Source organism: Astyanax mexicanus, chromosome 16 (assembly GCF_023375975.1).
Source record: "Astyanax mexicanus isolate ESR-SI-001 chromosome 16, AstMex3_surface, whole genome shotgun sequence".
Classification (NCBI taxonomy): domain Eukaryota; kingdom Metazoa; phylum Chordata; class Actinopteri; order Characiformes; family Acestrorhamphidae; genus Astyanax; species Astyanax mexicanus.
Genome location: NC_064423.1, coordinates 34,814,801 through 34,838,909, shown reverse-complemented (window position 1 = coordinate 34,838,909; position 24,109 = coordinate 34,814,801). Strand labels below are relative to the sequence as shown.

The 24,109-nt window shown below is 44.3% G+C and overlaps 3 long non-coding RNA genes across 6 annotated transcripts; all 3 read right to left on the bottom strand.

Annotated features, from left to right (window-relative positions):
- Positions 1–2,018: 2,018 nt before the first annotated feature.
- Positions 2,019–16,112, bottom strand: LOC125782262 (uncharacterized). Of its 2 annotated transcripts, XR_007424888.1 has the most exons (4): positions 15,932–16,112; positions 9,754–11,016; positions 2,672–3,754; positions 2,019–2,087 (listed from the first exon to the last, which is right to left on the bottom strand). It is a non-coding gene; the product is annotated as an uncharacterized LOC125782262 (long non-coding RNA). The 2 variants fall into 2 exon arrangements; XR_007424887.1 differs by lacking the exon at positions 2,019–2,087 and having other exon boundaries at positions 2,570–3,754.
- Positions 4,191–5,986, bottom strand: LOC125782264 (uncharacterized). Its single transcript, XR_007424892.1, has 2 exons — positions 5,929–5,986; positions 4,191–5,116 (listed from the first exon to the last, which is right to left on the bottom strand). It is a non-coding gene; the product is annotated as an uncharacterized LOC125782264 (long non-coding RNA).
- A 2,984-nt stretch (positions 16,113–19,096) lies between the features above and the next one.
- On the bottom strand, positions 19,097–23,756 carry LOC125782263 (uncharacterized). Of its 3 annotated transcripts, none has more exons than XR_007424890.1 (3): positions 23,699–23,756; positions 20,281–22,886; positions 19,097–19,165 (listed from the first exon to the last, which is right to left on the bottom strand). It is a non-coding gene; the product is annotated as an uncharacterized LOC125782263 (long non-coding RNA). The 3 variants fall into 3 exon arrangements; XR_007424889.1 differs by lacking the exon at positions 23,699–23,756 and adding an exon at positions 23,504–23,678; XR_007424891.1 differs by lacking the exon at positions 23,699–23,756 and adding an exon at positions 22,952–23,021.
- Positions 23,757–24,109: the final 353 nt, after the last annotated feature.

The following is a 24,109-nucleotide window of genomic DNA, read 5'->3' as shown; positions in this document are numbered from 1 at the left end:
CTATTTCTCACTCTCTCTTTTGCTCTCTACTTCTCACACTCTCTTTTGCTCTCTACTTCTCTATTTCTCACTCTCTTTTGCTTTCTACTTCTCTATTTCTCACTCTCTCTTTTGCTCTCTGCTTCTCGCTCTCTCTTTTGCTCTCTACTTCTCACTCTCTGTTTTGCTCTCTACTTCTCTATTTCTCACTCTCTCTCTACGTCTCTATTTCTCACTCTCTCTTTTGCTCTCTACTTCTCTATTTCTCACTCTCTTTTGCTCTCTATATATCTCTTTCTCACGCTCTATGTCTCTATATCTTTTTCTCTCTACTTCTCTATTTCTCACTCTCTCTTTTGCTCTTTACATTTCTTTATTTCTCACTCTCTATTTCTCACTCTCTCTCTACGTCTCTATTTCTCACTCTCTTTTGCTCTCTACTTCTCTATTTCTCACTCTCTTTCTCACTCTACTTCTGAATTTCTCACTCTCTTTCTCACTCTCTCTCTACGTCTCAATTTCTCTTTCTCGCTACTTTTCTATTTCTCTATTCTCTCTTACTCTTTCTTTATTTCTCGCTCTTCTCTACTTCTCTTTCACTCTACTTTTCTATGTCTTGCTTTCTCTTTCTATCTATCTCTCTACTACTTCCTCTTTCTTTCTCTACTTCTTTATTTCTCGATGTCCCTTTTTCTCTAATTCTCTTTTTCTCGCTCAATATTTCTCTCAACTTGTCACTCTTTTTCTCACATTCTCGCGTGTTCTTTCTCTTTTTCTCGCAATTTTCTCCCTACTTCTTTATTTCTTGCTCTCCCTTTTTCTGTACTTCTACATTTAACACTCTCTCTTTTTCTCTACTTTAACCATTTTAGAAATGATAAGCAACAAACTAGCAACCAGTTATCAACACCTTAGCAACCACCTGGTAAACATTAGCAACTGCCTAGCAACCACTTTAGAAATGATCACAACCGCTCAGCAACCATCTGGAATATGTTAGCAACTGCCTAGCAACCAGTTAGCAACACCTTAGCAACCACCTGGAAAATGTTAGCAACTGCCTAGAAACCACTTAGCAACCACTTTAGAAATTATCACAACTGCCTAGCAACCACTTAGCAACCATGTGGAATACGTTAGCAACTGCCTAGCAACCAGTTAGCAACACCTTAGCAACCACCTGGAAAACGTTAGCAACTGCCTAGCAACTGCTTAGCAACCACTTTAGAAAAATTAGCAACTGCCTAGCAACCAGTTAGGTACACCTTAGCAACCACCTGGAAAACATTAGCAAGTGCCTAGCAACCACTTAGCAACCATGTGGAATACGTTAGCAACTGCCTAGTAACCATTTAGCAACCACCTCGGATACCATAGCAACACCTTAGCAACCGCCTAGCAACCACCTAGCAACACCTTAGCAGCCACCCCGGATACCATAGCAACACCTTAGCAACCATCTAGCAACACCTTAGCAACCACCTAGCAACACCTTAGCAACCACCTAGCAACACCTTAGCAACCAACCCAGATACCATAGCAACCGCCTAGCAACACCTTAGCAAGCACCCCGGATACCATAGCAACACTTTAGCAACCACCTAGCAACACCTTAGCAACCACCCCGGATACCATAGCAACCGCTTAGCAACCGCCTAGCAACACCCTAGCAACCACCTAGCAACACCTTGGCAACCACCCTGGATACCATAGCAACACCTTAGCAACCATCTAGCAACACCTTAGCAACCACCTAGCAACACCTTAGCAACCACCCCAGATACCATAGCAACACCTTAGCAACCACCTAGCAACACCTTAGGAACCACCCCAGACACCATAGCAACACCTTAGCAACCGCCTAGCAACACCTTAGCAACCACCTTGCAACCACCTACCAGCACCTTAGCAACCACCCCGGATACCATAGCAATACCTTAGCAACCGCCTAGCAACACCTTAGCAACCACCCTGGATACCATAGCAACACCTTAGCAACCGCCTAGCAACACGTTAGCAACCACCTAGCAACCACCCAGATACCATAGCAACACCTTAGCAACCACCACAGATACCATAGCAACACCTTAGCAACCACCTAGCAACACCTTAGCAACCACCTAGCAACACCTTAGCAACCACCTAGCAACACCTTAGCAACCACCTAGCAACACCTTGGCAACCACCTACCAACACCTTAGCAACCACCCCGGATACCATAGCAACACCTTAGCAACCACCTAGCAACATCTTAGCAACCACCCCGTATACCATAACAACACCTTAGCAACCGCCTAGCAACCACCTAACAACACCTTAGCAACCACCCAGGATACCATAACAACACCTTAGCAACCACCTAGCAACACCTTAGCAACCACCCCGGATACCATAGCAACACCTTAGCAACCACCCCAGATACCATAGCAACACCCTAGCAACCACCTAGCAACACCTTAGCAACCACCCCAGATACCATAGCAACACCTTAGCAACCGCATAGCAACACCTTAGCAACCACCTAGCAACACCTTAGCAACCACCCCGGATACCATAGCAACCGCCTAGCAACCACCTAGCAACACCTTGGCAACACCCCGGATACCATAGCAACACCTTAGCAACCACCTAGCAACACCTTACCAACCACCCTGGATACCATAGCAACACCTTAGCAACCACCTAGCAACACCTTAGCAACCAACCCGGATACCATATCAACACCTTAGCAACCACTTGGAAACCATGTGGAATATGTTAGCAACTGCATAGCAACCAGTTAGCAACCACTTAGCAACCACCTGGAAAATATTAGAAACTGCCTAGCAACCACTTAACAACCATGTGGAATACATTAGCAATTGCCTAGCAACCAGTTAGCAACAGCTTAGCAACCACCTGGAATATGTAAGAATCTGCTTAGCAACCAATTAGCAAACACTAAGCAACGATGTGGAATACATTAGCAACTGCCTAGTAACTACCTAGCAACCACTTAGCAACACTTTAATTTATATAGGTATATATAAAGTAAAGTGTTTATATTACTTTATAAGACAATTATTAGCTTTTCACCATGTTAGCCAAAACTTTTTGGACTTTAACATTTAGCTGAAAGTCAACAGCAAAGCAACCACTCTTCACACGCTTTAGACAGAAATATCTTAGCAACCATTTTAACTTTTTCAACGTTATTAACGTACTTTTCCAAGCCAACTTAAAGTTCGTTATCGAACTTTCCTTTTCTAGTTATTATTATTATTCTTACGCCTTTTTTTCTGTACGCTACTCCTCCTAGAGCTTTTATCGTAGAATCACGAAACTTTCACGGATCGTAGGACCTATAGTGAATTACGTTGCTTGTGCTTTTTGGAGCGATTTATCGTACGGTTTTCGTAAAAACTTCGTAAACGTACGCATTTTTTCCCCATAGGAATGAATGGGGGAGAATTTTGAACGTCCGTGACGGTCACAATTTTTGAGATACGAAGACCAAATTCGGCGAGCTAATAGATCTTATCAAGATCTTTAAATTAATAGTAGGTTGCGAAGCGATACGACGTACGGTTTTCGTACAATTGTCGTACGAAGTTTTCCCATAGAAATGAATGGGGGGCCCAGAGTTCCATCTCACACACGAGCAGCTCTGCGCACGGAACCCCTTCTCTCCCCTGCTCCTCCAGTACTGTGAGTGTATGGAGGAGCTGCTGTATGGAGCAGCTATCAGTCAAAAGTTTGGACACCCCGGGCACCCCAGCCAGCGCTTTGCAACCACCTATTAACTGCTTAGCAACCACTCTCTCTTTCTCACTCTCTCTCTACTTCTCTCACTCTCTCTTTCTCACTCTCTCTCTACTTCTCTCACTCTCTCTTTCTCACTCTCTCTCTACTTTTCACTCTATCTTTTGCTCTCTACTTCTCTGTTTCTCACTCTCTCTTTTGCTCTCTACTTATCTACTTCTCGCTCTCTCTTTTGCTCTCTACTTCTCACTCTCTCTTTTGCTCTCTACTTCTCTATTTCTCACTCTCTCTTTCTCACTCTCTCTCTATGTCTCTATTTCTCACTCTCTTTTGCTCTCTACTTCTCTATTTCTCACTCTCTTTTGCTCTCTACTTCTCTATTTCTCACTCTTTCTTTCTCACTCTCTCTCTACGTCTCTATTTCTCACACTCTCTTTCTCACTCTCTCTACTTCTCTATTTCTCACTCTCTTTTGCTCTCTACTTCTCTATTTCTCACTCTCTCTACGTCTCTATTTCTCACTCTCTCTTTTGCTCTCTACTTCTCTATTTCTCACTCTCTTTTGCTCTCTACTTATCTCTTTCTCACGCTCTATGTCTCTATATCTTTTTCTCTCTACTTCTCTATTTCTCACTCTCTCTTTTGCTCTTTACATTTCTTTATTTCTCACTCTCTCTTTCTCACTCTCTCTACTTCTCTATTTCTCACTCTCTTTTGCTCTCTACTTCTCTATTTCTCACTCTCTTTCTCACTCTACTTCTGAATTTCTCACTCTCTTTCTCACTCTCTCTCTACGTCTCTATTTCTCACTCTCTCTTTTACTCTCTACTTCTCTATTTCTCACTCTTTCTTTCTCTCTTTCTCACTCTCTCTCTCTACGTCTCAATTTCTCTTTCTCGCTACTTTTCTATTTCTCTATTCTCTCTTACTCTTTCTTTATTTCTCGCTCTTCTCTCTACTTCTCTTTCACTCTACTTTTCTATGTCTTGCTTTCTCTTTCTTTTTATGTCTGGAATATGTTAGCAACTGCCTAGCAACCAGTTAGCAACACCTTAGCAACCACCTGGAAAATGTTAGCGACTGCCTAGCAACCACTTAGCAACCATGTGGAATACGTTAGCAACTGCCTAGCAACCAGTTAGCAACACCTTAGCAACCACCTGGAAAACGTTAACAACTGCCTAGCAACTGCTTAGCAACCACTTCAGAAATATTAGCAACTGCCTAGCAACCAGTTAGATACACCTTAGCAACCACCTGGAAAACATTAGCAAGTGCCTAGCAACCACTTAGCAACCATGTGGAATACGTTAGGAACTGCCTAGTAACCATTTAGCAACCACCTCGGATACCATAGCAACACCTTAGCAACCGCCTAGCAACCACCTAGCAACACCTTAGCAACCACCCAGGATAACATAGCAACACCTTAGCAACCACCTAGCAACCACCTAGCAACACCTTAGCAACCACCCCGGATACCATAGCAACACCTTAGCAACCATCTAGCAACACCTTAGCAACCACCTAGCAACACCTTAGCAACCACCTAGCAACACCTTAGCAACCAACCCAGATACCATAGCAACCGCCTAGCAACACCTTAGCAACCACCCTGGATACCATAGCAACACCTTAGCAACCGCCTAGCAACACGTTAGCAACCACCTAGCAACCACCCGGATACCATAGCAACACCTTAGCAACCACCTGGCAACACCTTAGCAACCGCCTAGCAACACCTTAGCAACCGCCTAGCAACACCTTAGCAACCACCCCAGATACCATAGCAACACCTTAGCAACCACCTAGCAACACCTTAGCAACCACCTAGCAACACCTTAGCAACCACCCCGGATACCATAGCAACACCTTAGCAACCACCTAGCAACATCTTAGCAACCACCCCGGATGCCATAACAACACCTTAGCAACCGCCTAGCAACCACCTAGCAACACCTTAGCAACCACCCAGGATACCATAACAACACCTTAGCAACCACCTAGCAACACCTTAGCAACCACCCCGGATACCATAGCAACACCTTAGCAACCATCTAGCAACACCTTAGCAACCACCCCAGATACCATAGCAACACCCTAGCAACCACCTAGCAACACCTTAGCAACCACCCCAGATACCATAGCAACACCTTAGCAACCGCATAGCAACACCTTAGCAACCACCTAGCAACCACCTAGCAACACCTTAGCAACCACCCCGGATACCATAGCAACCGCCTAGCAACCGCCTAGCAACACCCTAGCAACCACCTAGCAACACCTTGGCAACACCCCGGATACCATAGCAACACCTTAGCAACCACCTAGCAACCACCTAGCAACACCTTACCAACCACCCTGGATACCATAGCAACACCTTAGCAACCACCTAGCAACACCTTAGCAACCAACCCGGATACCGTATCAACACCTTAGCAACCACTTGGAAACCATGTGGAATATGTTAGCAACTGCATAGCAACCAGTTAGCAACCACTTAGCAACCACCTGGAAAATATTAGAAACTGCCTAGCAACCACTTAACAACCATGTGGAATACATTAGCAATTGCCTAGCAACCAGTTAGCAACAGCTTAGCAACCACCTGGAATATGTAAGAATCTGCTTAGCAACCAATTAGCAAACACTAAGCAACGATGTGGAATACATTAGCAACTGCCTAGTAACTACCTAGCAACCACTTAGCAACACTTTACTTTATATAGGTATATATAAAGTAAAGTGTTTATATTACTTTATAAGACAATTATTAGCTTTTCACCATGTTAGCCAAAACTTTTTAGACTTTAACATTTAGCTGAAAGTCAACAGCAAAGCAACCACTCTTCACACGCTTTAGACAGAAATATCTTAGCAACCATTTTAACTTTTTCAACGTTATTAACGTACTTTTCCAAGCCAACTTAAAGTTCGTTATCGAACTTTCCTTTTCTAGTTATTATTATTATTCTCGCCACGTTTTATAAACAACTACTCCTCCTAGAGCTTTCGAGCTAGAACCACGAAACTTCACACGATGGTAGAACTTATAGCCGCGGGGTGTGCTTGTGCTTTTTGGAGCGATACATCGTACGATTTTCGTAAAAACTTCGTAAACGTACGCCCTTTTTCCCATAGACAATGAACTAGGAGAATTTTGAACGGCCGTGAACGTCGCAATATTTAAGATATGAAGCTGAAATTCGGATGACCTATAGAACTTATTGAGTTCTTTCCGAAAATATGCTTTACGAAACGATACGTCGTACGGATTTCGTACAAATGTCGTACGAAGTTTTCCCATAGAAATGAATGGGGGGCCCAGAGTTCCATCTCACACACGAGCAGCTCTGCGCACGGAACCCCTTCTCTCCCCTGCTCCTCCAGTACTGTGAGTGTATGGAGGAGCTGCTGTATGGAGCAGCTATCAGTCAAAAGTTTGGACACCCCGGCACCCCAGCCAGGGCTTAGCGACCACTTATTAACTGCTTAGCAACCACCTTAGCAACCACCTGGAAAACGTTAGCAACTGCCTAGCAACCACTTAGCAACACCTTAGCAACCACCCGGAAAACGTTAGCAACTGCCTAGCAACCACTTAGCAACCACGTGGAAAACGTTAGCAACTGCCTAGCAACCACTTAGCAGCTGCCTAGCAACCACCCGGAATATGTTAGCAACTACCTAGCAACCACTTAGCAACCACCTGGAAAATGTTAGCAACTGCCTAGCAACCACTTAGCAACTGCCTAGCAACCACCTGGAATACGTTAGCAACTGCCTAGCAACCACTTAGCAACCACCTGGAAAACGTTAGCAACTGCCTAGCAACAACTTAGCAACTGCCTAGCAGCCACCTGGAAAACGTTAGCAACTGCCTAGCAACCACTTAGCAACCACCTGGAAAACGTTAGCAACTGCCTAGCAACCACTTAGCAACTGCCTAGCAACCACCTGGAAAACGTTAGCAACTGCCTAGCAACCACTTAGCAACCACCTGGAAAACGTTAGCAACTGCCTAGCAACCACTTAGCAACTGCCTAGCAACCACCTGGAATATGTTAGCAACTACCTAGCAAACACTTAGCAACCACCTGGAAAATGTTAGCAACTGCCTAGCAACCACTTAGCAACTGCCTAGCAACCACTTGGAAAACGTTAGCAACTGCCTAGCAACCACTTAGCAACTGCCTAGCAACCACCTGGAAAACGTTAGCAACTGCCTAGCAACCACTTAGCAACCACCTGGAAAACGTTAGCAACTGCCTAGCAACCACTTAGCAACTGCCTAGCAACCACCTGGAATATGTTAGCAACTACCTAGCAAACACTTAGCAACCACCTGGAAAATGTTAGCAACTGCCTAGCAACCACTTAGCAACTGCCTAGCAACCACTTGGAAAACGTTAGCAACTGCCTAGCAACCACTTAGCAACTGCCTAGCAACCACCTGGAAAACGTTAGCAACTGCCTACCAACCACTTAGCAACCACCTGGAAAACGTTAGCAACTGCCTAGCAACCACTTAGCAACTGCCTAGCAACCACCTGGAATACGTTAGCAACTGCCTAGCAACCACTTAGCAACCACCTGGAAAACGTTAGCAACTGCCTAGCAACCACTTAGCAACTGCCTAGCAACCACCTGGAATATGTTAGCATCTGCCTAGCAACCACTTAGCAACCACCTGGAAAACGTTAGCAACTGCCTAGCAACCACTAAGCAACTGCCTAGCAACCACTTGGAAAACGTTAGCAACTGCCTAGCAACCACTTAGCAACTGCCTAGCAACCACCTGTTATATGTTAGCAATTGCCTAGCAACCAGTTAGCAACAGCTTAGCAACCACCTGGAAAACATTAGCAATTGCCTAGCAAAAGCTTAGCAACCTTTTTCAGAAATAATAGCAACCGCCTAGCAACACATTAGCAATCAAAAGTTTAGCCAAAAGTTTTACGATTTCAGCATTTAAACAAGCGTTTTTAGATTTCAGCGTTTAACCAAACGTTTTTAGATTTCAGCGTTTAATCAAACGTTTTTAGATTTCAGCGTTTAACCAAACATTTTTAGATTTCAGCGTTTAACCAAATGTTTTTAGATTTCAGCGTTTAACCAAACGTTTTTAGATTTCAGCGTTTAATCAAACATTTTTAGATTTCAGCGTTTAACCAAATGTTTTTAGATTTCAGCGTTTTTAGCATTTAGCGTTAACAGCAAATCAATGACTCTTCACACTCTTCAGACGGAAAAAGCTTAGCAACCATTTAAACTTTTTAACGTTATTAGCGTTCTTTTCCAAGCCAACTTAAAGTTCGTTCACGAACTTTACCTTTTCTAGTTTTTTTTATTAAGTTGGCTTTGGAAAAGCCAACTTATTGTTCTTCGTTTTCTTCTTCTTATTAAGTTGGCTTTGGAAAAGCCAACTTATTGTTCTTCGTTTTCTTCTTATTATTAAGTTGGCTTGGAAAAGCCAACTTCTTGTTCTTCGTAATCTTCTTATTATTATTATTATTATTATTCTTACGCCTTTTTTTCTGTACGCTACTCCTCCTAGAGCTTTCAACGTAGAATCACGAAACTTTCACGGATCGTAGGACCTATGCCAACTTAGCGTGCTTGTGCTTTTTGGAGCGATTTATCGTACGGTTTTCGTAAAAACTTCGTAAACGTACGCATTTTTTCCCCATAGGAATGAATGGGGCGAAATTTTAAACGTCCGTAACCGCCACAATTTTTGAGATACGAAGACCAAATTTGGCGAGCTTATAGATCTTACCGAGATCTTAAAATTAATAGGAGGTTGCGAAGTGATACGACGTACGGTTTTCGTACAATTTTCGTACGAAGTTTTCCCATAGAAATGAATGGGGGGCCCAGAGTTCCATCTCGCACACGAGCAGCTCTGCGCACGGAACCCCTTCTCTCCCCTGCTCCTCCAGTACTGTGAGTGTATGGAGGAGCTGCTGTATGGAGCAGCTATCAGTCAAAAGTTTGGACACCCCGGCACCCCAGCCAGGGCTTTGCAACCACCTATTAACTGTTTAGCAACCACTCTCTCTTTCTCACTCTCTCTCTACGTCTCTATTTCTCACTCTCTTTCTCACTCTCTCTCTACGTCTCTATTTCTCACTCTATTTCTCACTCTCTCTCTACGTCTCTATTTCTCACTCTCTTTCTCACTCTCTCTCTACGTCTATTTCTCACTCTATTTCTCACTCTCTCTCTACTTCTCTATCTCACTCTCTCTTTCTCACTCTCTCTCTACGTCTCTATTTCTCACTCTCTCTCTCTACTTCTATATTTCTCACTCTCTCTACTTCTATATTTCTCACTCTCTTTTTCACTCTCTCTCTACGTCTCTATTTCTCACTCTCTCTCTACTTCTCTATTTCTCACTCTCTTTCTCACTCTCTCTCTACGTCTCTATTTCTCACTCTCTCTACGTCTCTATTTCTCACTCTCTCTTTCTCACTCTCTCTCTACTTCTCTATTTCTCACTCTCTCTCTGCTTCTCTATTTCTCACTCTCTTTTGCTCTCTTCTTCTCTATTTCTCACTCTCTCTTTCTCACTCTCTCTCTCTACTTCTCTATTTCTCACTCTCTCTACTTTTCTATGTCTCTTTCTTTCTACTTTTCTATTTCTCTATTTCTCTCTTACTCTTTATTTCTCGCTCTTCTCTCTACTTCTCTTTCACTCTACTTTTCTGTCTTGCTTTCTCTTTCTATCTATCTCTCTACTACATCCTCTTTCTTTCTCTACTTCTTTATTTCTCGATCTCTCTTTTTCCCTAATTCTCTTTCTCTCGCTCAATATTTCTCTCTACTTGTCACTCTTTTTCTCACATTCTCGGGTGTTCTTTTTCTACTTCTCACGCTGATTTTCTCTCTACTTCTCTATTTCAGGCTCTCCCTTTTTCTGTACTTCTACATTTAACACTCTTTCTTTTTATCTACTACTGCCTAGCAACCAGTTAGATACACCTTAGCAACCACCTGGAAAACATTAGCAACTGCCTAGCAACCACTTAGCAACCATGTGTAATACGTTAGCAACTGCCTAGCAACCAGATAGCAACACCTTAGCAACCACCTGGAAAACGTTAGCAACTGCTTAGCAACCACTTTAGAAATGGTAGCAACTGCCTAGCGACCAGTCAGATACACCTAGCAACACCTTAGCAACCACCCCAGATACCATAGCAACATCTTAGCAACCACCTAGCAACACCTTAGCAACCACCACAGACACCATAGCAACACCTTAGCAACCGCCTAGCAACCGCCTAGCAACACCTTAGCAACCACCCTGGATACCATAGCAACACCTTAGCAACCACCTAGCAACACCTTAGCAACCACCCTGGATACCATAGCAACACCTTAGCAACCACCTAGCAAAACCTTAGCAACCACCTAGCAACACCCTAGCAACCACCTAGCAACACCTTAGCAACCACCTTGCAACCACCTAGCAACACCTTAGCAACCACCCCGGATACCATAGCAACACCTTAGCAACCACCTAGCAACACCTTAGCAACCACCTAACAACACCTTAGCAACCACCCTGGATACCATAGCAACACCTTAGCAACCACCTAGCAACACCTTAGCAACCACCTAGCAACCCCCTAGCAACACCTTTGCAACCACCCTGGATACCATAGCAACACCTTAGCAACCACCTAGCAACACCCTAGCAACCACCTAGCAACACCTTAGCAACCACCCTGGATACCATAGCAACACCTTAGCAACCACCTAGCAACACCTTAGCAACCACCCTTGATACCATAGCAACACCTTAGCAACCACCTAGCAACACCTTAGCAACCACTTAGAAACACCGTAGCAACCACCCCGGATACCATAGCAACACCTAAGCAACCGCCTAGCAACCACCTAGCAACACCTTAGCAACCACCCCGGATACCATTGCAACACCTTAGCAACCACCTAGCAACACCTTAGCAACCACCTAGCAACACCTTAGCAACCACCCAGGATACCATAGCAACACCTTAGCTACTGCCTAGCAACCACCTAGCAACACCTTAGCAACCACCCAGGATACCATAGCAACACCTTAGCAACCACCTAGCAACACCTTAGCAACCACCCTGGATACCATAGCAACACCATAGCAACCACCTAGCAACACCTTAGCAACCACCCAGGATACCATAGCAACACCTTAGCAACCACCTAGCTACACCTTAGCAACCACCCCGGATACCATAGCAACACCTTAGCAACCACCTAGCAACACCTTAGCAACCACCCTGGATACCATAGCAACCGCCTAGCAACACCCTAGCAACCGCCTAGCAACACCTTAGCAACCACCCTGGATACCATAGCAACACCTTAGCAACCACCTAGCAACACCTTAGCAACCAACCCGGATACCATAGCAACACCTTAGCAACCACCCCGGATCCCATAGCAACACCTTAGCAACCACCTATTAACCCTCTAGCAACCACCTAGCAACACCTTAGCAACCACCCCAGATACCATAGCAACACCTTAGCAACCACCTAGCAACACCTTAGCAACCACCCCGGATACCATAGCAACCAGTTAGCAACCACCTGGAAAATATTAGAAACTGCCTAATAACCACTTAAAAACCATTTGGAATACGTTAGGAGTTGCCTAGCAACAAGTTAGCAACAGCTTAGCAACCACCTTGAATATGTTCGCAACTGCCTAGCAACCAATTAGCAAACACTAAGCAACGATGTGGACTACATTAGCAACTGCCTAGCAACTACCTAGCAACCACTTAGCAGCACTTTACTTTATAAGATAATTATAAGCTTTTCACCATGTTAGCCAAAACTTTTTGGACTTCAACATTTAGCCGAAAGTCAACAGCATAGCAACCACTCTTCACACGCTTTAGACAGAAATATCTTAGCAACCATTTTAACTATTCAACGTTATTTAACTATTTAACGTACTTTTCCAAGCCAACTTAAAGTTCGTTATCGAACTTTCCTTTTCTAGTTAAGTTGGCTTTGGAAAAGCCAACTTATTGTTCTTCGTTTTCTTCTTCTTATTATTATTATTATTCTTACGCCTTTTTTTCTGTACGCTACTCCTCCTAGAGCTTTTATCGTAGAATCACGAAACTTTCACGGATCGTAGGACCTATAGTGAATTACGTTGCTTGTGCTTTTTGGAGCGATTTATCGTACGGTTTTCGTAAAAACTTCGTAAACGTACGCATTTTTTCCCCATAGGAATGAATGGGGGAGAATTTTGAACGTCCGTGACGATCACAATTTTTGAGATACGGAGACCAAATTCGGCGAGCTAATAGATCTTATCAAGATCTTTAAATTAATAGTAGGTTGCGAAGCGATACGACGTACGGTTTTCGTACAATTGTCGTACGAAGTTTTCCCATAGAAATGAATGGGGGGCCCAGAGTTCCATCTCACACACGAGCAGCTCTGCGCACGGAACCCCTTCTCTCCCCTGCTCCTCCAGTACTGTGAGTGTATGGAGGAGCTGCTGTATGGAGCAGCTATCAGTCAAAAGTTTGGACACCCCGGGCACCCCAGCCAGCGCTTTGCAACCACCTATTAACTGTTTAGCAACCACTCTCTCTTTCTCACTCTCTCTCTACTTCTCTCACTCTCTCTTTCTCACTCTCTCTCTACTTCTCTCACTCTCTCTTTCTCACTCTCTCTCTACTTTTCACTCTCTCTTTTGCTCTCTACTTCTCTGTTTCTCACTCTCTCTTTTGCTCTCTACTTATCTACTTCTCACTCTCTCTTTTGCTCTCTACTTCTCACTCTCTCTTTTGCTCTCTACTTCTCTATTTCTCACTCTCTCTTTCTCACTCTCTCTACGTCTCTATTTCTCACTCTCTCTTTTGCTCTCTACTTCTCTATTTCTCACTCTCTTTTGCTCTCTACTTCTCTATTTCTCACTCTTTCTTTCTCACTCTCTCTCTACGTCTCTATTTCTCACACTCTCTTTCTCACTCTCTCTACTTCTCTATTTCTCACTCTCTCTTTTGCTCTCTACTTCTCTATTTCTCACTCTCTCTATGTCTCTATTTCTCACTCTCTCTTTTGCTCTCTACTTCTCTATTTCTCACTCTCTTTTGCTCTCTACTTATCTCTTTCTCACGCTCTATGTCTCTATATCTTTTTCTCTCTACTTCTCTATTTCTCACTCTCTCTTTTGCTCTTTACATTTCTTTATTTCTCACTCTCTCTTTCTCACTCTCTCTACTTCTCTATTTCTCACTCTCTTTTGCTCTCTACTTCTCTATTTCTCACTCTCTTTCTCACTCTACTTCTGAATTTCTCACTCTCTTTCTCACTCTCTCTCTACGTCTCTATCTCTCACTCTCTCTTTTACTCTCTACTTCTATATTTCTCACTCTTTCTTTCTCTCTTTCGCACTCTCTCTCTCTCTACGTCTCAATTTCTCTTTCTCGCTACTTTTCTATTTCTCTATTCTCTCTTACTCTTTCTTTATTTCTCGCTCTTCTCTCTACTTCTCTTTCACTCTACTTTTCTATGTCTTGCTTTCTCTTTCTTTTTATGTCTGGAATATGTTAGCAACTGCCTAGCAACCAGTTAGCAACACCTTAGCAACCACCTGGAAAATGTTAGCAACTGCCTAGCAACCACTTAGCAACCATGTGGAATACGTTAGCAACTGCCTAGCAACCAGTTAGCAACACCTTAGCAACCACCTGGAAAACGTTAGCAACTGCCTAGCAACTGCTTAGCAACCACTTTAGAAATATTAGCAACTGCCTAGCAACCAGTTAGATACACCTTAGCAACCACCTGGAAAACATTAGCAAGTGCCTAGCAACCACTTAGCAACCATGTGGAATACGTTAGGAACTGCCTAGTAACCATTTAGCAACCACCTTGGATACCATAGCAACACCTTAGCAACCGCCTAGCAACCACCTAGCAACACCTTAGCAACCACCCCGGATACCATAGCAACACCTTAGCAACCGCCTAGCAACCACCTAGCAACACCTTAGCAACCACCCCGGATGCCATAGCAACACCTTAGCAACCATCTAGCAACACCTTAGCAACCACCTAGCAACCACCTAGCAACACCTTAGCAACCACCTAGCAACACCTTAGCAACCAACCCAGATACCATAGCAACCGCCTAGCAACACCTTAGCAAGCACCCCGGATACCATAGCAACACTTTAGCAACCACCTAGCAACACCTTAGCAAACACCTAGCAACCAACCCAGATACCATAGCAACACCTTAGCAACCACCCCGGATACCATAGCAACCGCTTAGCAACCGCCTAGCAACACCTAGCAACACCTTGGCAACCACCCTGGATACCATAGCAACACCTTAGCAACAATCTAGCAACACCTTAGCAACCACCTAGCAACACCTTAGCAACCACCCCAGATACCATAGCAACACCTTAGCAACCACCTAGCAACACCTTAGGAACCACCCCAGACACCATAGCAACACCTTAGCAACCACCTTGCAACCACCTAGCAGCACCTTAGCAACCACCCCGGATACCTTAGCACCACCTAGAAACACCTTAGCAACCACCCCAGATACCATAGCAACACCTTAGCAACCACCTAGCAACACCTTAGGAACCACCCCAGACACCATAGCAACACCTTAGCAACCGCCTAGCAATACCTTAGCAACCGCCTAGCAACACCTTAGCAACCACCCTGGATACCATAGCAACACCTTAGCAACCGCCTAGCAACACGTTAGCAACCACCTAGCAACCACCCGGATACCATAGCAACACCTTAGCAACCACCTAGCAACACCTTAGCAACCACCTAGCAACACCTTAGCAACCACCCCGGATACCATAGCAACACCTTAGCAACCACCTAGCAACATCTTAGCAACCACCCCGGATGCCATAACAACACCTTAGCAACCGCCTAGCAACCACCTAGCAACACCTTAGCAACCACCCAGGATACCATAACAACACCTTAGCAACCACCTAGCAACACCTTAGCAACCACCCGGGATACCATAGCAACACCTTAGCAACCATCTAGCAACACCTTAGCAACCACCCCAGATACCATAGCAACACCTTAGCAACCGCCTAGCAACACGTTAGCAACCACCTAGCAACCACCCGGATACCATAGCAACACCTTAGCAACCACCTAGCAACACCTTAGCAACCACCTAGCAACACCTTAGCAACCACCCCGGATACTATAGCAACACCTTAGCAACCACCTAGCAACATCTTAGCAACCACCCCGGATGCCATAACAACACCTTAGCAACCGCCTAGCAACCACCTAGCAACACCTTAGCAACCACCCAGGATACCATAACAACACCTTAGCAACCACCTAGCAACACCTTAGCAACCACCCGGGATACCATAGCAACACCTTAGCAACCATCTAGCAACACCTTAGCAACCACCCCAGATACCATAGCAACACCCTAGCAACCACCTAGCAACACCTTAGCAACCACCCCAGATACCATAGCAACACCTTAGCAACCGCATAGCAACACCTTAGCAACCACCTAGCAACACCTTAGCAACCACCCCGGATACCATAGCAACCGCCTAGCAACTGCCTAGCAACCGCCTAGCAACCACCTAGCAACACCTTGGCAACACCCCGGATACCATAGCAACACCTTAGCAACCACCTAGCAACCACCTAGCAACACCTTACCAACCACCCTGGATACCATAGCAACACCTTAGCAACCACCTAGCAACACCTTAGCAACCAACCCGGATACCATATCAACACCTTAGCAACCACTTGGAAACCATGTGGAATATGTTAGCAACTGCATAGCAACCAGTTAGCAACCACTTAGCAACCACCTGGAAAATATTAGAAACTGCCTAGCAACCACTTAACAACCATGTGGAATACATTAGCAATTGCCTAGCAACCAGTTAGCAACAGCTTAGCAACCACCTGGAATATGTAAGAATCTGCTTAGCAACCAATTAGCAAACACTAAGCAACGATGTGGAATACATTAGCAACTGCCTAGTAACTACCTAGCAACCACTTAGCAACACTTTACTTTATATAGGTATATATAAAGTAAAGTGTTTATATTACTTTATAAGACAATTATTAGCTTTTCACCATGTTAGCCAAAACTTTTTGGACTTTAACATTTAGCTGAAAGTCAACAGCAAAGCAACCACTCTTCACACGCTTTAGACAGAAATATCTTAGCAACCATTTTAACTTTTTCAACGTTATTAACGTACTTTTCCAAGCCAACTTAAAGTTCGTTATCGAACTTTCCTTTTCTAGTTATTATTATTATTCTTACGCCTTTTTTTCTGTACGCTACTCCTCCTAGAGCTTTTATCGTAGAATCACGAAACTTTCACGGATCGTAGGACCTATAGTGAATTACGTTGCTTGTGCTTTTTGGAGCGATTTATCGTACGGTTTTCGTAAAAACTTCGTAAACGTACTCATTTTTTCCCCATAGGAATGAATGGGGGAGAATTTTGAACGTCCGTGACGGTCACAATTTTTGAGATACGGAGACCAAATTCGGCAAACTAATAGATCTTATCAAGATCTTTAAATTAATAATAGGTTGCGAAGCGATACGACGTACGGTTTTCGTACAATTGTCGTACGAAGTTTTCCCATAGAAATGAATGGGGGGCCCAGAGTTCCATCTCACAGACGAGCAGCTCTGCGCACGGAACCCCTTCTCTCCCCTGCTCCTCCAGTACTGTGAGTGTATGGAGGAGCTGCTGTATGGAGCAGCTATCAGTCAAAAGTTTGGACACCCCGGGCACCCCAGCCAGCGCTTTGCAACCACCTATTAACTGTTTAGCAACCACTCTCTCTTTCTCACTCTCTCTCTACTTCTCTCACTCTCTCTTTCTCACTCTCTCTCTACTTCTCTCACTCTCTCTTTCTCACTCTCTCTCTACTTTTCACTCTCTCTTTTGCTCTCTACTTATCTACTTCTCACTCTCTCTTTTGCTCTCTACTTCTCACTCTCTCTTTTGCTCTCTGCTTCTCTATTTCTCACTCTCTCTTTTGCTCTCTACTTCTCACACTCTCTTTTGCTCTCTACTTCTCTATTTCTCACTCTCTTTTGCTTTCTACTTCTCTATTTCTCACTCTCTCTTTTGCTCTCTGCTTCTCGCTCTCTCTTTTGCTCTCTACTTCTCACTCTCTGTTTTGCTCTCTACTTCTCTATTTCTCACTCTCTCTCTACGTCTCTATTTCTCACTCTCTCTTTTGCTCTCTACTTCTCTATTTCTCACTCTCTTTTGCTCTCTATATATCTCTTTCTCACGCTCTATGTCTCTATATCTTTTTCTCTCTACTTCTCTATTTCTCACTCTCTCTTTTGCTCTTTACATTTCTTTATTTCTCACTCTCTATTTCTCACTCTCTCTCTACGTCTCTATTTCTCACTCTCTTTTGCTCTCTACTTCTCTATTTCTCACTCTCTTTCTCACTCTACTTCTGAATTTCTCACTCTCTTTCTCACTCTCTCTCTACGTCTCAATTTCTCTTTCTCGCTACTTTTCTATTTCTCTATTCTCTCTTACTCTTTCTTTATTTCTCGCTCTTCTCTACTTCTCTTTCACTCTACTTTTCTATGTCTTGCTTTCTCTTTCTATCTATCTCTCTACTACTTCCTCTTTCTTTCTCTACTTCTTTATTTCTCGATGTCCCTTTTTCTCTAATTCTCTTTTTCTCGCTCAATATTTCTCTCAACTTGTCACTCTTTTTCTCACATTCTCGCGTGTTCTTTCTCTTTTTCTCGCAATTTTCTCCCTACTTCTTTATTTCTTGCTCTCCCTTTTTCTGTACTTCTACATTTAACACTCTCTCTTTTTCTCTACTTTAACCATTTTAGAAATGATAAGCAACAAACTAGCAACCAGTTATCAACACCTTAGCAACCACCTGGTAAACATTAGCAACTGCCTAGCAACCACTTTAGAAATGATCACAACCGCTCAGCAACCATCTGGAATATGTTAGCAACTGCCTAGCAACCAGTTAGCAACACCTTAGCAACCACCTGGAAAATGTTAGCAACTGCCTAGAAACCACTTAGCAACCACTTTAGAAATTATCACAACTGCCTAGCAACCACTTAGCAACCATGTGGAATACGTTAGCAACTGCCTAGCAACCAGTTAGCAACACCTTAGCAACCACCTGGAAAACGTTAGCAACTGCCTAGCAACTGCTTAGCAACCACTTTAGAAAAATTAGCAACTGCCTAGCAACCAGTTAGGTACACCTTAGCAACCACCTGGAAAACATTAGCAAGTGCCTAGCAACCACTTAGCAACCATGTGGAATACGTTAGCAACTGCCTAGTAACCATTTAGCAACCACCTCGGATACCATAGCAACACCTTAGCAACCGCCTAGCAACCACCTAGCAACACCTTAGCAGCCACCCCGGATACCATAGCAACACCTTAGCAACCATCTAGCAACACCTTAGCAACCACCTAGCAACACCTTAGCAACCACCTAGCAACACCTTAGCAACCAACCCAGATACCATAGCAACCGCCTAGCAACACCTTAGCAAGCACCCCGGATACCATAGCAACACTTTAGCAACCACCTAGCAACACCTTAGCAACCACCCCGGATACCATAGCAACCGCTTAGCAACCGCCTAGCAACACCCTAGCAACCACCTAGCAACACCTTGGCAACCACCCTGGATACCATAGCAACACCTTAGCAACCATCTAGCAACACCTTAGCAACCACCTAGCAACACCTTAGCAACCACCCCAGATACCATAGCAACACCTTAGCAACCACCTAGCAACACCTTAGGAACCACCCCAGACACCATAGCAACACCTTAGCAACCGCCTAGCAACACCTTAGCAACCACCTTGCAACCACCTACCAGCACCTTAGCAACCACCCCGGATACCATAGCAATACCTTAGCAACCGCCTAGCAACACCTTAGCAACCACCCTGGATACCATAGCAACACCTTAGCAACCGCCTAGCAACACGTTAGCAACCACCTAGCAACCACCCAGATACCATAGCAACACCTTAGCAACCACCACAGATACCATAGCAACACCTTAGCAACCACCTAGCAACACCTTAGCAACCACCTAGCAACACCTTAGCAACCACCTAGCAACACCTTAGCAACCACCTAGCAACACCTTGGCAACCACCTACCAACACCTTAGCAACCACCCCGGATACCATAGCAACACCTTAGCAACCACCTAGCAACATCTTAGCAACCACCCCGTATACCATAACAACACCTTAGCAACCGCCTAGCAACCACCTAACAACACCTTAGCAACCACCCAGGATACCATAACAACACCTTAGCAACCACCTAGCAACACCTTAGCAACCACCCCGGATACCATAGCAACACCTTAGCAACCACCCCAGATACCATAGCAACACCCTAGCAACCACCTAGCAACACCTTAGCAACCACCCCAGATACCATAGCAACACCTTAGCAACCGCATAGCAACACCTTAGCAACCACCTAGCAACACCTTAGCAACCACCCCGGATACCATAGCAACCGCCTAGCAACCACCTAGCAACACCTTGGCAACACCCCGGATACCATAGCAACACCTTAGCAACCACCTAGCAACACCTTACCAACCACCCTGGATACCATAGCAACACCTTAGCAACCACCTAGCAACACCTTAGCAACCAACCCGGATACCATATCAACACCTTAGCAACCACTTGGAAACCATGTGGAATATGTTAGCAACTGCATAGCAACCAGTTAGCAACCACTTAGCAACCACCTGGAAAATATTAGAAACTGCCTAGCAACCACTTAACAACCATGTGGAATACATTAGCAATTGCCTAGCAACCAGTTAGCAACAGCTTAGCAACCACCTGGAATATGTAAGAATCTGCTTAGCAACCAATTAGCAAACACTAAGCAACGATGTGGAATACATTAGCAACTGCCTAGTAACTACCTAGCAACCACTTAGCAACACTTTAATTTATATAGGTATATATAAAGTAAAGTGTTTATATTACTTTATAAGACAATTATTAGCTTTTCACCATGTTAGCCAAAACTTTTTGGACTTTAACATTTAGCTGAAAGTCAACAGCAAAGCAACCACTCTTCACACGCTTTAGACAGAAATATCTTAGCAACCATTTTAACTTTTTCAACGTTATTAACGTACTTTTCCAAGCCAACTTAAAGTTCGTTATCGAACTTTCCTTTTCTAGTTATTATTATTATTCTTACGCCTTTTTTTCTGTACGCTACTCCTCCTAGAGCTTTTATCGTAGAATCACGAAACTTTCACGGATCGTAGGACCTATAGTGAATTACGTTGCTTGTGCTTTTTGGAGCGATTTATCGTACGGTTTTCGTAAAAACTTCGTAAACGTACGCATTTTTTCCCCATAGGAATGAATGGGGGAGAATTTTGAACGTCCGTGACGGTCACAATTTTTGAGATACGGAGACCAAATTCGGCGAGCTAATAGATCTTATCAAGATCTTTAAATTAATAGTAGGTTGCGAAGCGATACGACGTACGGTTTTCGTACAATTGTCGTACGAAGTTTTCCCATAGAAATGAATGGGGGGCCCAGAGTTCCATCTCACACACGAGCAGCTCTGCGCACGGAACCCCTTCTCTCCCCTGCTCCTCCAGTACTGTGAGTGTATGGAGGAGCTGCTGTATGGAGCAGCTATCAGTCAAAAGTTTGGACACCCCGGGCACCCCAGCCAGCGCTTTGCAACCACCTATTAACTGCTTAGCAACCACTCTCTCTTTCTCACTCTCTCTCTACTTCTCTCACTCTCTCTTTCTCACTCTCTCTCTACTTCTCTCACTCTCTCTTTCTCACTCTCTCTCTACTTTTCACTCTATCTTTTGCTCTCTACTTCTCTGTTTCTCACTCTCTCTTTTGCTCTCTACTTATCTACTTCTCGCTCTCTCTTTTGCTCTCTACTTCTCACTCTCTCTTTTGCTCTCTACTTCTCTATTTCTCACTCTCTCTTTCTCACTCTCTCTCTATGTCTCTATTTCTCACTCTCTTTTGCTCTCTACTTCTCTATTTCTCACTCTCTTTTGCTCTCTACTTCTCTATTTCTCACTCTTTCTTTCTCACTCTCTCTCTACGTCTCTATTTCTCACACTCTCTTTCTCACTCTCTCTACTTCTCTATTTCTCACTCTCTTTTGCTCTCTACTTCTCTATTTCTCACTCTCTCTACGTCTCTATTTCTCACTCTCTCTTTTGCTCTCTACTTCTCTATTTCTCACTCTCTTTTGCTCTCTACTTATCTCTTTCTCACGCTCTATGTCTCTATATCTTTTTCTCTCTACTTCTCTATTTCTCACTCTCTCTTTTGCTCTTTACATTTCTTTATTTCTCACTCTCTCTTTCTCACTCTCTCTACTTCTCTATTTCTCACTCTCTTTTGCTCTCTACTTCTCTATTTCTCACTCTCTTTCTCACTCTACTTCTGAATTTCTCACTCTCTTTCTCACTCTCTCTCTACGTCTCTATTTCTCACTCTCTCTTTTACTCTCTACTTCTCTATTTCTCACTCTTTCTTTCTCTCTTTCTCACTCTCTCTCTCTACGTCTCAATTTCTCTTTCTCGCTACTTTTCTATTTCTCTATTCTCTCTTACTCTTTCTTTATTTCTCGCTCTTCTCTCTACTTCTCTTTCACTCTACTTTTCTATGTCTTGCTTTCTCTTTCTTTTTATGTCTGGAATATGTTAGCAACTGCCTAGCAACCAGTTAGCAACACCTTAGCAACCACCTGGAAAATGTTAGCAACTGCCTAGCAACCACTTAGCAACCATGTGGAATACGTTAGCAACTGCCTAGCAACCAGTTAGCAACACCTTAGCAACCACCTGGAAAACGTTAACAACTGCCTAGCAACTGCTTAGCAACCACTTCAGAAATATTAGCAACTGCCTAGCAACCAGTTAGATACACCTTAGCAACCACCTGGAAAACATTAGCAAGTGCCTAGCAACCACTTAGCAACCATGTGGAATACGTTAGGAACTGCCTAGTAACCATTTAGCAACCACCTCGGATACCATAGCAACACCTTAGCAACCGCCTAGCAACCACCTAGCAACACCTTAGCAACCACCCAGGATAACATAGCAACACCTTAGCAACCACCTAGCAACCACCTAGCAACACCTTAGCAACCACCCCGGATACCATAGCAACACCTTAGCAACCATCTAGCAACACCTTAGCAACCACCTAGCAACACCTTAGCAACCACCTAGCAACACCTTAGCAACCAACCCAGATACCATAGCAACCGCCTAGCAACACCTTAGCAACCACCCTGGATACCATAGCAACACCTTAGCAACCGCCTAGCAACACGTTAGCAACCACCTAGCAACCACCCGGATACCATAGCAACACCTTAGCAACCACCTGGCAACACCTTAGCAACCGCCTAGCAACACCTTAGCAACCGCCTAGCAACACCTTAGCAACCACCCCAGATACCATAGCAACACCTTAGCAACCACCTAGCAACACCTTAGCAACCACCTAGCAACACCTTAGCAACCACCCCGGATACCATAGCAACACCTTAGCAACCACCTAGCAACATCTTAGCAACCACCCCGGATGCCATAACAACACCTTAGCAACCGCCTAGCAACCACCTAGCAACACCTTAGCAACCACCCAGGATACCATAACAACACCTTAGCAACCACCTAGCAACACCTTAGCAACCACCCCGGATACCATAGCAACACCTTAGCAACCATCTAGCAACACCTTAGCAACCACCCCAGATACCATAGCAACACCCTAGCAACCACCTAGCAACACCTTAGCAACCACCCCAGATACCATAGCAACACCTTAGCAACCGCATAGCAACACCTTAGCAACCACCTAGCAACCACCTAGCAACACCTTAGCAACCACCCCGGATACCATAGCAACCGCCTAGCAACCGCCTAGCAACACCCTAGCAACCACCTAGCAACACCTTGGCAACACCCCGGATACCATAGCAACACCTTAGCAACCACCTAGCAACCACCTAGCAACACCTTACCAACCACCCTGGATACCATAGCAACACCTTAGCAACCACCTAGCAACACCTTAGCAACCAACCCGGATACCGTATCAACACCTTAGCAACCACTTGGAAACCATGTGGAATATGTTAGCAACTGCATAGCAACCAGTTAGCAACCACTTAGCAACCACCTGGAAAATATTAGAAACTGCCTAGCAACCACTTAACAACCATGTGGAATACATTAGCAATTGCCTAGCAACCAGTTAGCAACAGCTTAGCAACCACCTGGAATATGT